This window comes from Bufo gargarizans, chromosome 7 (genome assembly GCF_014858855.1).
Source record: "Bufo gargarizans isolate SCDJY-AF-19 chromosome 7, ASM1485885v1, whole genome shotgun sequence".
Taxonomy (NCBI): Eukaryota; Metazoa; Chordata; class Amphibia; order Anura; family Bufonidae; genus Bufo; species Bufo gargarizans.
In genome coordinates this window covers 32,842,713-32,856,514 of record NC_058086.1, presented here as the reverse complement: position 1 = coordinate 32,856,514, position 13,802 = coordinate 32,842,713, and the positions used below count along the sequence as shown (strand labels likewise).

Here is a 13,802-nt window from a genome sequence, read left to right as displayed (position 1 = left end):
TAGTTTACCAGACTAATATGTTTATAAATAAAAGTGATTCTTGGAGGATGGAGACTTTCTAAAAATTGCTACCAAGGAGAATGTACCTGCGGTAAACCACTAGTGCTTCATGTGGCCAAAGAAAAAGGGGCACTACTAAGGGCTCATGCACACGAACGCATGTATTTTGCAGTCTGCAAAACATGGATCCGCAAACAAAACGGATGACATCAATGTGTTGTTACATCCGTTTTTGTAACAAAGCCTGGCCTTGTCTGCAAAACGGACAAGAATAGGACAAGTTCTATTATTTTGCAAAATGGACTTGTGGACATACAAAATTCAAATGTTTTTTGTGGCCCCAATGAAATGAATGGTTCCGCATACGGGCCGTAAAAAATATGTTCATGTGCATAAACCCTAAGTCATGCAAACTGTGAAGATAGTCCCTGCTGCTCCTATGACGGCAGGAAGAGAGAGAGTTGTAGCTTAGATTAGTCCTTTCCATGGGCTACTCGCAACTAGCTTAAAGGGGTTATGCCATGATTGATGTAAAAAATTAAAATCAGACATCATATAGTACAAGATAATTTATTTTAAATAAAGCTAGAACCAGCCCTGCACCTCACATGGGTCCAGATCTCCCCATTCATTCTGCTCCAATTGTTCTGCTAGATTTATTTCCGGCTGGCAGCTCAGAGGGTGTGTCCTTTATCAAGTGGCATGCCCTTTTTGCTGCGGCTCTCTGCCTGTAACTGCCACAGCTTCAGTTGATAGGGCTGGTGATAGCTGAAGATTTAAACTGAGTGCATGCGACCACTTCAGTGAGGTGGACAAGAAATAAGGAAAAGAACAAACAGCAGGTGGCGCTGTACAGATAGATTTTCTTGAATAGTGGCTACAGTACATTTTTAATTACAAAAGTATTCCGATCCAGGTGCTGGTTTGAAAAATGTTGGCTTTTAACTGGGGAAAATGATAGGAGGTATTCAAACAAATGGACATCTCTCTTTCCAGCAGCTCCCTACTCTTGCTTATAGAGAAGGGTCCCAAGCAGCGGAGCCCCTTCACTGATATCCATAATCTAATTCTAATAAGATGCCAGATTATCATTTCTGGTGCCCTGCATTTTCCATCCGGCCACCACATTTCTACTGTGTTGCTGTGTCCCTGGGTCAGGCACATGCGCAGGGAACCTGTCACCATGAAAATACAGCCCAGTCTGCAGGGAGTATGTTATAGAGCAGGCAGGGCCAGTGCAAGGATTTTGGCCGCCCTAGGCAAAGTAGGTAAAGATCCATTTTGCCGCCCCTTCATGTCACTTACTCACTGACAGACACACACACACTGACAGACACACACTCAGACACTCACTGAATGACATACACAGAAACTCACTGACAGACACACATACACTCACTGACAGACAGACACACACTCACTGACAGACAGACACACACTCACTGACAGACACTCACTGACAGACATACACCTACCCACTGAAACACACACACACACACGGAAACTCACTGACAGACAAACACACACATATACTCACACATATACTGACAAACATACATATACTCACTGACAAACACACAGACACTAACTGACCGACAGACATCCACACTCACTGACATACAGTCACTCAATGACAGACACACATACATTTACTGACAGAAAGACAGACATACGTACATACACTCACTCACTGACATAAATACACAGGCAGACACTCACTCAGTCAAACACTTAAACACTCACCTCCCTGGGGTCCAGTGTGGTGCAGCTCCATAGTCCTTCAGCGCTCCGTTTAGTATGCCGGGGCCGGAATGATGTCATATTCTGGCATCACAGAGGGCACGCGAGGGAGCTGCAAGAAGAGCCTCCTGTCACGGATGGTGTTGCAGAAAACTAGAAGACACAAATGAAGATCCGACTGACTTGACCCAAAACTAAGGAACAAAAGGGTAAGCCTTGTAACAGCCCTAGCTCTCTCCCTTACTGCTCAGCCTATGCAAAAATCTCTATGGTAGATAATTGCATATCCTCGTTCCTCGACTGTATGACACCTGAACACCCTATAATAGTGAGGGGACACGACCACCGACTCCCTACACTAAATACGGAGGGAGTCAGGGTCACCTAGGATCAAGACCACAGGAAAACAGATATAAAGGAACAGACTTATCTTGTGGATGCAGCAGTAACAGCTTCTAGCATCAGCACAGTCCAGGAAGTTGTATAAACCGCAAGGTGAGGCAGTATGAGGAGGAGAGGCAATCACTGCTAATAGATGACAGCTGGGAAAGAGAGGAGAGATGTCAAAACGAAAACAAAACAAAAGAAGATCATGCAGGAGGTACTGAAGAACGTCTATCAGAACTTCTCAAAGATCTGGTGGTGACACCTCCCTTGCCGCTCGCCTCCTCTCCTCCGGTAATTTACTGGCAGAGCAGGCACCTGCCATTAGGGTAAGCAGATGCCTGCTCTGCCATATTTAAGAAGGACCTCCACCTCCTGGCCCCCCTGTAACGGCGCTGGGAGTGGCTCAAGAGACGCTCGCCCTGTCGCCCAGGGCTGCAGCCCTAGTCAGGGGGAGCCTATATGGTTGTGACGGCCCTGAGAGCAATACAATCAAAATGTATTCCCTTGGAACTATCCCTAGGGATAATGGTACACAAAGAATACACTGGTCACCTGACCAAATATTTCCCACTTGGGGCCCACTCCAAGTGTAATTAAACTTAACTTGTATTAAACTACTTAAACTATTGAATAAATTGCCCAGATAAAAAGAAAAAAGTTAAAATTATCAGCTGGCTGCTGAGGGATCTGTATGCCAATCCATTGTGGTAAGGGAGTATTTGTAGCGGACACTATGTGCAGGTGTCTGTATGTGTAGTGTGATGGACTATTAATCATTCATAGCCTTTTGTATTTTGTCAGATTGTCTGTCTCTATACACTTCTCTAGCTTTAATTCCGGAACCACTAAGGGCTCATGCACATGAATGTATTTTCTTTCTGTGTCCGTCAAGGTTTTTTTGCGGATCGTATACGGAACCATTCATTTCAATGGGTCCGCAAAAAAAAACGAAGGTACTCCATGTGCATTTCGTTTCCGTATTTCCGTTCCGCAAAAAAATAGAACATGTCCTATTATTGTCCGCATTACAGACAAGCATATACTGTTCTATTAGGGGCCAGCTGTTCCGTTCCTCAAAATACAGAATGCACACGGACGTCATCCGTATTTTTTGCAGACCGCAAAATACATACGGTCGTGTGCATGAGGCCTAAGTGGCTAACTGGTTTGAATAAATGACTTGGATAGTCACGCGGAATCCACCCCTAACTTGACTGAGGGTGAAACCTGCACCAAATCTGCAGTGTTTGCAGCAAAGTCCAAATGATTTTGTGAGGATTTAATCCGAAAATTTGCAGGGGACCTGCTGAGCGTGGCTGTACCCTGCAGCAGCATTATAGGACGAGCTGCTAATATTCCTCAGACATACAGTATGTAGATTGACAACAATCTCTGTACACTGCTACAGAATATGCAAGCGCTATCTAAATGAATAAAATAAGTATGGGAGGTAAAGAAGTGATTGTGGGGCCAGGGATGCTACCTGCCTCGCTGTCAATAGTGAAAACAAGTAGATTTTGGAGTAGGATCCCCAACTTCCTTCGTAATCCTGTCCAGGTGTAACATGCTTCTATTTAAAATTTGTTCCTGACTTCAATCAGGCATCAGAATAACTCCCTGGATCAACAGCCCTTCTCCAGAATTTGAATAACTAACTTCTAATATTATTACACTCCAGAAATCCATCCAGGCCCCTCTTGGACTCTTTTAGTGTACCCACCATCACCACCTCCTCAGGCAGAGAGTTCCATAGTCTCACCGCTCTTACCGTAAAGAATCCTCTTCTATGTTTGTGTACATAGAAGAGGATTCTTTACGGTAAGAGCAGTGAGACTATGGAACTTCTTTCCTCCATGTAAGAGTCAGCCTTATATTCACCAAATTACATTGCACTGACATCTCTGGTGATAATGCTGCACACAGGCTGTGATATCCTCCTCCAGCCACAAGAGGCTGTCATTAACCCATTGCGCCTCTGGTGCGGTGGTACTGTACTGTTAATCCAATTTTCCGGCAGTTCCCTTTTGTGCTTTAATAAAGCTGATGTATGTTTCAGCCTCCTTGTCTGCTGTACTGTATATGAATCCTGCCTTGCGGTCTCTTCGGACCGCTTTAAGTGGCGCTGCGAGCAGGGTACAGTCACAGAGATGGAGGCGGCTGAAGGCAATGTGCATGATGTTAATGTGAGTACCTCAAACAATGGTGGAACCCCTGCAAGGGCCCTCCCTATTGGCACGTTGTTTAACTTGCTACCCAAATTTGATGGCCAGAACATGTCACTGTCGGACTGGGTGACAAGGTTACAGAGCGCTGCTAGGATTTACAATGATAGCCCAGAACTACAAGTAGAAATCGCTTTGGCTGCTCTAGAGGGTGAGGCCCGACAAAATGTTCTTCTACAACCGGAAGCCACACACAATACGTTGAAAGAGAGTGCGATTCCTGGAAGAAATATATGGTGAAACGGCCAGTGCAGGGCACCTCAGGGCGAAGTTCTTTTACCGGATTCAGCGGGAAGACGAAGGTGTCTCGCAGTATGAGATGGCGCTACAGAAAGTGTTGGCCGAGGTGCAGAAAAAAAGAGTCGGGCGGAGTAACCGCCATGGGAACTGTAGATGAGATACTGCGGGAACAATTAATTCTGGGACTCTACAGCACTCCCCTGAAACGGGCCCTGCAGGAACGAGTTAGGGTGGACTCTACCCTAACCTTTTGACAAATATTAGCAGAGGCAGTGGCACGGAGCAAAGAAGAAAGTTATGAGTCCGGAGTGATACAGACCCAGACCGTCACACCCCTTGCGGTTACAAAGAGCGAAGAGGTCCTAGTCAGAGTGGTACAAGACTTGAGCTTCCTGAGTGCTATGCACGAAAAGTTGACGCACCTGGAAAAACGGATGGAGTAGTGCTATACCCCTGAAGCTGCCTACCCGGCCCGACAACAAGCTTATCAGGCGCCCCCATGGGTTCCTACACCAGAATATCCTCACCCTAATTTACCTTCTCACCAAACTCCTCAATATCCTCCAAGGAGGCCCGTCAATCAAGCCCTAAGGGCACCCGCCATATGCAGACAAGGAGAAGGCCGTCAAGGGGCGCGGTGTTGGTGGTGTGGAAATTACGGCCATTACGCCAGAGAGTGTCTGAGTGATGCAGCTGGACACCCAGAACCTCCGTTAAACTTCCTGCCCCCGCAGTAGTGGGGCGTACTGCGGGGGGAGGTGGAGAGCCAAGATACCCAGTATGGCTCCGAACACCTGGTCGCAGGGTGTCCCACCATTCTAGCCTAATTTGAAGGCATTCCTGTCGACTGCTTAGTGGATACCGGGTCACAGGTGACGACTATGCCTGAGTCACTCTTCTACCGTTACTTCCAAGTGCCGGCCAAGCCAGAGCGAGAGATGCTGGTCCGGGTTACAGCGGCCAATCAACAACAGATCCCTGTCACAGGAGTTGTATGGCTGAATGTATAGCTATGTGGGCAAGAAGTGGGACGGAAAGGTATCCTGTTGGTCCCCGAGACATTTAAAGAAGATGTGCCTGTGATAATGGGAACTTATAAAGAGAATATTTTATTCACAAAAAAATTGTGCAGTGCTTACAAAAACACATGTAAAATGAGACTAAATAAAAATAACATAAAAAAAAGTAAGAGTAAAATAAATGGGAGAAAATACAGTAATAAGAACTTACTGCCCCGGGAGAAGGGAAGAAATAGATACCCGTCAGCTCTGAAATACTGTATGTCCATGCAACAACAATATTTTTTATAGAACCAGGATTGGTTTCCAGTTTCTGATCGGCCCAGTCATTGACTATCCAAATCCCAGTTCTGCTATTGGGGGAGGAATTAATGAGGGGAGTGGGGAGCATTGAATATTAAAAGGTCTTTGTTTTAAACTTTTTAAATCTCCCTCCAAAATGAGTTCCTTACCTCCAGAATACGGTTTATCAGGGTGAACAGATGCTTTTTTAAAGTTTGTACCGGGCAGCCAGAGGTGTTAAATACGACAGGAAGATGAAAAATAACTGTAGCTGGCAGGGGCCCAGCCTGCCCGACTCCACCCGGCTGGGACACAATGGAGGCTTCAAAGCAGACAGCCATTTGCAGAAATCACACCATATAAAGCAGATACACAGCACATATCATTCTAAAATGGTTACTACAAGTATGCACCCCGACATCATATTTATGACACTCCCATAGAAGTGAATGGTTTTTATGGAAACAGAGGAACAGAGTGAGTTACACTGTTTCCAAAACTCAGAAGCTGTAGAAACAGAATAACATACTGTGTTACGCCATTTGCGGAAACATTTTATCACAATCCGCTCGGCTGCTTCTGTAGCCCGGCTGCCTCTGACCACCACGTAGGATGGAGTGAGAGTGTTAGTTTTATATTATATATTTCTCATGGAGAGTGTTTCTATTGTTTAGACCCTGGGCATGGGAAGGTTCATATTGTTGAGGTTTGTCGTGGTGTTCTGGAAAGTAGGGGGAAAGTTCACTGTGCACATTTTGCCTGCTGGTTGAATTCACAAGAGTCTGTAACGTGAGCCGCATAACTGTTATCTACATTCAGATTTCATATTCATGCATAGTACTGAAACAACAAGAATGGCTTAATTGTTATTTCATATATGCAAATATCTAATATGCATAATAACTAGTTGGTTCTGTAAGAAGTAGTATATAAACAAACATTTTCCAGAACAGAGTCCCCAGAGAACCTTCTGGAGGAATATAAGCCATATCTGTCTCTGTTGATTCTCTCCGGTCCACCGTGTATCTTCTTTAATTTGTAGCTTGGGGTGAAGGCTAAAACGAACTGTTCTAATAGATGAGTATTCAGCTCACCAGTACGGCATACATATTAGGACATCCTCAGACATCATCCACAACTCCCTCCTCCGTCAGTCAAAACTCCATCCTCTGTCAGGCAAAACTCCCTCCTACCTCAGACATCATCCACAACTCCCTCCTCCATCAGGCAAAACGCCATCCTCCATCTGGGCAAAACTCCATCAGTCCTCCTCCTTCAGACTAAACTTCCTCCTCCCTCAGGCTATACTCCTTCCTCCCTCATCCCAAACTCCTTCCCCCCTCAGACGTCAGCCCAAACTCCTTCCTCCCTCAGCCCAAACTCCCTCCTACCTCAGGCGTCAGCCCAAACTCCTTACTCCGTCAGCCCAAACTCCCTCCTCCCTCAGGCGTCAGCCCAAACTCCCTCCTCCCTCAGGCGTCAGCCAGGAACCTCAACACAGATGTGAACGGAGCCTAACCTCTCAATAACTCCATGTCCATGTCCCATGCTGCATATTTCTTAAATAATCTTTCTCTTCCTTACAGATCCAAAGAACAACTTTGGCTATCGTTTCATCACCCCTTGGATTGGTGAGTAGTAGGAGAAGATACAATGAATCGAAGCTTTTGCTACTATGTAATTCTTGTTATAATAAGTGTTATATTGTGGTCATTATTTACTGTCATTGACTCCCTGATTATATGTACGGTATATAATTTAGGAAAGGGGCTGCTGGTCTTATCAGGGCAGAATTGGTTCCAGCATCGAAGGCTACTAACCCCGGGATTCTGTTATGACGCTCTGAAGCCGTATATCAGCGAGATGTCTGAAAGAGTTATTTTATGGCTAATACAGTTATATACAGAGTGTATCTCTTGGGAGAGTGGACAAGTTCTCTTTAAGGCAATATGGTGGCATAGTACTTACTGGGCGGCTAGAGTGGCAATGTGGTAGTGCATATCCCCCAGGGACAATAACAAATCTCCTGGCATGAGTGTAGTATACAAAGTTGGATGTGCCCATTGTACTTTGTTAGGATAAATGGGAGATGCTACCAGAGAAGAAACCAGTAGAGCTTTTTCATCATGTCAGCCTCATGACCCTGGACATCCTCCTGAAATGTGCCTTCAGCTACAAGAGCAACTTCCAGATGGACAGGTCAGACCCAGGGGTTGGAGATTTGCTTGGCTTCATCTGTACAATCCATTCTTAGAATAAAGCTGTAACGTAACGTGAATTCAAAAGATTTGAGAATGAATAAGCTTACCCAGGCTAAGTGAATAAATATAACAGAATGGTACAAATAAAAAGAAACAGAATTAAAGGGACAGAACAAATCAGAACTTAAAAAACTCCCTAACAATACAAAAGCTATACTGGGGATCATCTAAATACTGAAGAATCTGCCTCTTTAATCCATGGTGATCATTTGTTATCAAGAGGGAAGCTCTGTACAGCCAAATATTATCTTCTATAATGGCAGAAATGTAATATTACAAGATGTCAATCCAAATCCCTGAGTGACCATGTAATAGGCATGGGTTGGTACTGGCTGAAGCTCTATGCTCAGGCTTATAATGGATGGTCCCTAGCGTGGAATAATAGAAGAAATGAGAAAAGTGAATGACAACCCCTACTGGAGTTATACCAGTTACTACACTGATCACCAAAATTATAAATTTAATATGTAAACCTAAAAAGAACATTCTATATTCATGACAACTACATTTCTGTTTTCTGCAGAGAGAATGACTACATTAAAGCCGTATTCCATATCTCCTACTTGTTAGATTATACTGTAGGTTGCACCATGTTCCGTATCACATTGACTTCATTTTCCACTTCAGCCCTCATGGATTACGTTTCCGCGAAGGCGCTGAAGATTGCACGTGCACATACAGGTCTGGAGGAACCCCAATTTTTTCAAAGGGAAGGGGGGGGGGTAAGTCATTGTATTGATAATGTATGGAAGATAGAATGTAAACTGTATGTTACACAGTATTATAATTTTTGACAAAACTAGGCTTAGATTAAAGGAGTTGTCTCAATGTAGCAACCTATCCCTTATCCACAGGACAGGGGATAAGTGTCTGATTGGTGGGGACCCGACCCCTGTGGCCCCCATTTGAATGGAGTAGAGTACATACATGCATGCTGCCAGTACATTCAATTCTATGGGACTGCCGGAGATAGCAGAGTGAAAACACTTGGCTATCTTCACAGCCACAAAGCGTTTAACCACTTCACTGCTGGAATGTTTACCTTCCTTACCAAGCCAATTTTTCAGTTTTAGCAATGGGCCTATCTAACAGAAAATACATTAATTTCTGAGCCAACCTATGTGTGTATTTGATGTTATTTTTCATGGGACAGATATAATATTTTTTTTAAATGTTAAGGAAAAACTGAAAATGATGAAAAAAGCATATTTTTCCTTTTTATTAAGACAACATTTCTAAATTGTAGTTTTTTTTAGGAAGCAAAAAAGTAAAAAAAAAAAAATGTGTGTATATGTTTGTATATTTTACACACACAAAGTCTGCTACACTATTGTTAAAACTAATAAATATATTATATATTTAATAAGGGGGGATTTGTGTATCTGTGTGTACACGTAGTCTGTGATACTACTGCTAAAACTAGTAACTATAGCTATAACTTTTTACGGTAATTTTTTTTTCTTTGTTTCACCTTTTAATATTTTTTATTTATTTTTTATAAATTCTTTTAGTTAATTATTTTTATTTATTTAGTATTTATTTTTTAGCTCAACAAAGAAAATTAACCCCTTCCTGCCATAGTCAGGACAGAAAAAGGTTATTTCACAGACTGCAGGCTCACAGCTAGTTGTATAATCAGCAGGGGGCACTCTTACATCATTACAATGATGCCAGGCTGAGAGACCGCTTCTGCTGGTCTCTTAGATCTTTACTTTGATGCCGCTATTAGGAATTTTTGCATTTTGTTGTTGTGATGACAAATCTGTCTGCAGCCATTTTCTTCCTGCAAAGCAGTAGCATTAATAATTTAAATTGTTCTTCTAGATCAGGCATGTCCACACTGCGGCCCTCCAGCTGTTGCAAAACTACAACTCCCAGCATGCCCTAATAGCTGTAAGCTATCCAGGAATGCTGGGAGTTGTAGTTTTGCAACAGCTGGAGGGCCGCAGTTTGGACATGCCTGTTCTAGATAAAGTAATTAAAAAGAGACAAGAATCGCTTAAGCAGGAAAGTAAACTTGAGAACATGAAGCAGAAGAGACATTTGGACTTTCTTGACATTCTTTTATGTGCTAAGGGAAATTATGTGGTTCTGCAGTACCGTAAAACACCACATGTTGGCGCCTTTTCAAGAAAACACCTCCAATATCATACTAGTATATATATATAGATGGTAGCCATCTGTGGGTCCTCAACTATATCCCTGCCCTCAGGTTGGTACAGATGAACCGTGGTGGGGGTGGTAGTATTTTGTGATGAAATCAGAAGCCTATGAAATTCAAGTTACTGTGAACACCCTATTCTACCTTAAACAATGACCACTGGCTGATTCCCTTAATGTTGCAAACCCCCCCACACCCCACATTTATATGCCAAAAAACAGACGTATCTGGTTTGGTAAATATCCACCACAGTCTTTTTTTTACCTTGAAGGGGGAAAACATCATGTTTATCGCCCCCTTTCATGTAACTTTCAATGCTTCAGGATGAAAATGGTTATGGACTTTCCAATGAAGATTTGCAGGCAGAGGTGGACACCTTCATGTTTGGAGGACATGACACAACAGCCTGTGGAGTCTCCTGGACATTATACTGTTTGGCTAAGTATCCGGAGCACCAGGAGAAATGTCGAAGGACACTGGAGTGGTGAGTTTTATACACTTCCAAAATTATTATCCAAGTATTTCTAGCACTACTCTTTGGCAGATGTAAATATCTCTATGTAGTGAGCTCCTCCTAGTGGTTACTGCAGGTTAAGGCCATAACTGTGTCAGGAAGCAGCAGAAGCAGTGCTGGGCCCCCTCCATCCATGAGCCCTATTTGATTGTGGCTCTATTGTACTGTACAGCCTAAATCTTGAAGACGCTAAAACTTAAATGCTATGTACACCTTCAGGGAGAATTTTATTCTTATTGTATTTTTTACTTTCACTTAATTACTAAAAGGTCATAAACACTTTTGTAAGCCACATCAGTAAGATAAGAACTGAGCTATAATAAGTGTTTATAAGGTCAGAGATCAGAGATAAGGAGCCCGTCAGGTAAGCTGGCTGACAGAACAGAGTGAAAATTCAGAGCCTTCTATTACAGTAGCTTGTTAGAGTATAAGTCTGTGTTCAATGCTTATGGCAATGCAGACTTGAGGGTTACGGCCACGTCACAGCTGCCACATGTGGTCATACTCTTAAAGCATAGTGAGCAGACAATATAGTATACGCTTTAATTATGTATATTTTACAAGAAAGACCTGGGTAAGCTGCTGTACACCACCATGTGTATAAAGGAGGGCATGTGTCTCTACCCACCTGTATGAATTAAAAGATCCAATAACATTCTGTAATAAGCAGAGCCTACCCAAAGGTTGGTCACTATCTACATAATATCTACCAATAAACATGAATGCTTGGATAAGCTGAGCCTAAATGTGTACTGCCTTAGAGAGAGGGGGATTAGTGAAGAGACCTATTACAGGGACCAATGCACAGGCAATTATCAGAAACAAACCAAATGTTCCCTATAATTGCCTGATTGTTGAGTGAAGGAGATTTACTTCTCTGCATAGGGATAAATGATTGTAACTGTTGCTAGGAGGAAGTGGGTCAGTGTGTGGCTGAAGTCATATGGGAGGCAGAAGACAACCATGAGGACAGCAGGCTGCAGCTTGAAAGACAAACAGTAAGACTTAAATGGGTATTCTGGTAGGTACACGTTATCCCCTATTCACAGGATAAGGATTAACTATCAGATTGATGGGGTCCTACAGTTGGGACTGCCACTGATCACGAGACACATGCACATGACTGCTCCATTCAATTCTATGAGAGTTCCACATGGTTTACATGGCTATTTAGGGAACTCCCCTAGAAATTAATGGAGTGGCCACACAGCTTCGGTCTTTTTAGAGGAGCAGCAAGGGTATAGCAGGGGGTATGGGGCCCCCGTTCTAGTGGTGGTCCCAGCATGGGATAGGGGATAACTTGTACCTACCAGAATACTCCTTACAGGTGGGCTCACAAGATAATACACAGGTCCCCTGAATAGGCCATTCTGTTGCTGTATTAGACTGTGGAGGTGTCTTTCATATCGCTGTTCCTCCAAATTGGAGCAGAGGGATCTCTTGGGCCTCCTCAAGCTCCAAGGCTTGGGGACTACAGACTGGGGACTGCACCCTTTCCAATTATACCCCTTGACTGTTGGCAGACTCTGCTGTAATCAGCAGTATTTATCTGATGCGTATGGCTAGCAATACACTATATACCAAGACCTGAAAGCCTGGGGGTGCTGGCACATCTTCAGGCTTTTTGATGCCGTTTTGGAAGGAGAGAAGATAGGAGAGAAGATATTAAGGACAGATACAACTTCTACACTTTTTTTTAATTCACTTCTGGTTTTGGCTCCCAATACTGCATCAAAAAACCTGAATGTGTGGCAGCACCCCGAGTTGTAGCCCTTATACTATCATTGTCTCTAGCAGCAGAACCATACTCAGGCCTCACAGGATGGACTTGGATATAATGCTGGACAATGTGGTGTATCTGCATGAGGCTCTCTCCTTTCTCTTGGCAGGTGCTGTCACCATTATAAATATATATTGCATCAATAGATCTCCCAGTGTGGGACAACCCTGAGGTGAGGGTCTCCATCATCTGGTATAAATGATGGGGTATCAGAAGATATATTTGAGGTATCACTATTTTAGGACGGGAATTCTGTACTTACGCTCCTGGAGAAGAGCTACCGGTATATGCAAAGATGGATAAGTTGGCAAGAAGTCTTCTATCTGTGCCCTTTTTAATATAAGCATTTTTATTTACCTATTAACAATTTGGTTAATTTTATTATTTTTCAGGTTTTTGACCCACTGAGATTTTCAATGGACAATCTGTCCAAAAGACATCCCCATGCCTTCCTGCCATTCATAGAGGGTGTAACCCATTAGGACACCCTGGTCATTACACCCTATTATGGCACATAGATGTCACAGAGGCAGGGAGACATGATTGAGAATCCCCTATTAGTCATAGCAGTTCCCCTCACCCATGGATAATATGGTCACCTATTAATCGGACAATTTGGGCTGGAAATCTGCGGTACAAAAAAAAATGGTACAACTGGAGGGTGCAAGTTCACAGATAAGAAATCTTACTTTTTAAAATTCTGTTTCGCAGGAACTGCATTGGACATAACTTTGCTATGAGTGAGATGAAAGTTGCCATCGCCCTGATGTTACAGAGATTTCAACTCTTTCAAGACCTGGACAAAAAAACATTAATGGTCCCTCAGCTAGTCCTCCGTTCTCTAAATGGTATTTACCTGAATATGAAGAAATTACAGGAAGAATCCTAAGATCTTTCTAGGACCTTTTGCGTAAATTATATTTGCTTTATTATTTTTGTAGTTTGTCAATTCTGTCCATTAATAAAAGTGATACTTGAAGGATGGGGAATACTAGGGTATTTCATACTAAGTCATACATGCAATGAAGACAGTTCCTGCTTCTCTTTTGATAGTAGGAAGAGAAGAGAGCACACTTTGGGTTAGTCCTTACCCATGGGCTATTCACAGCTCCAGCAATTAGCTTAAAGGGGTTGCCCAATCCCAAAAAATGGTTAATGAGGGCCAGGAAACCACTTCAAAGAAAGAAAGGAAACCA

General features: G+C 43.1%; 1 pseudogene; it reads left to right on the top strand.

The window, feature by feature from the left end:
• The first annotated feature begins 5,470 nt into the window (after nucleotides 1-5,470).
• Nucleotides 5,471-13,495, top strand: LOC122944135 (annotated as a pseudogene).
• Nucleotides 13,496-13,802: the final 307 nt, after the last annotated feature.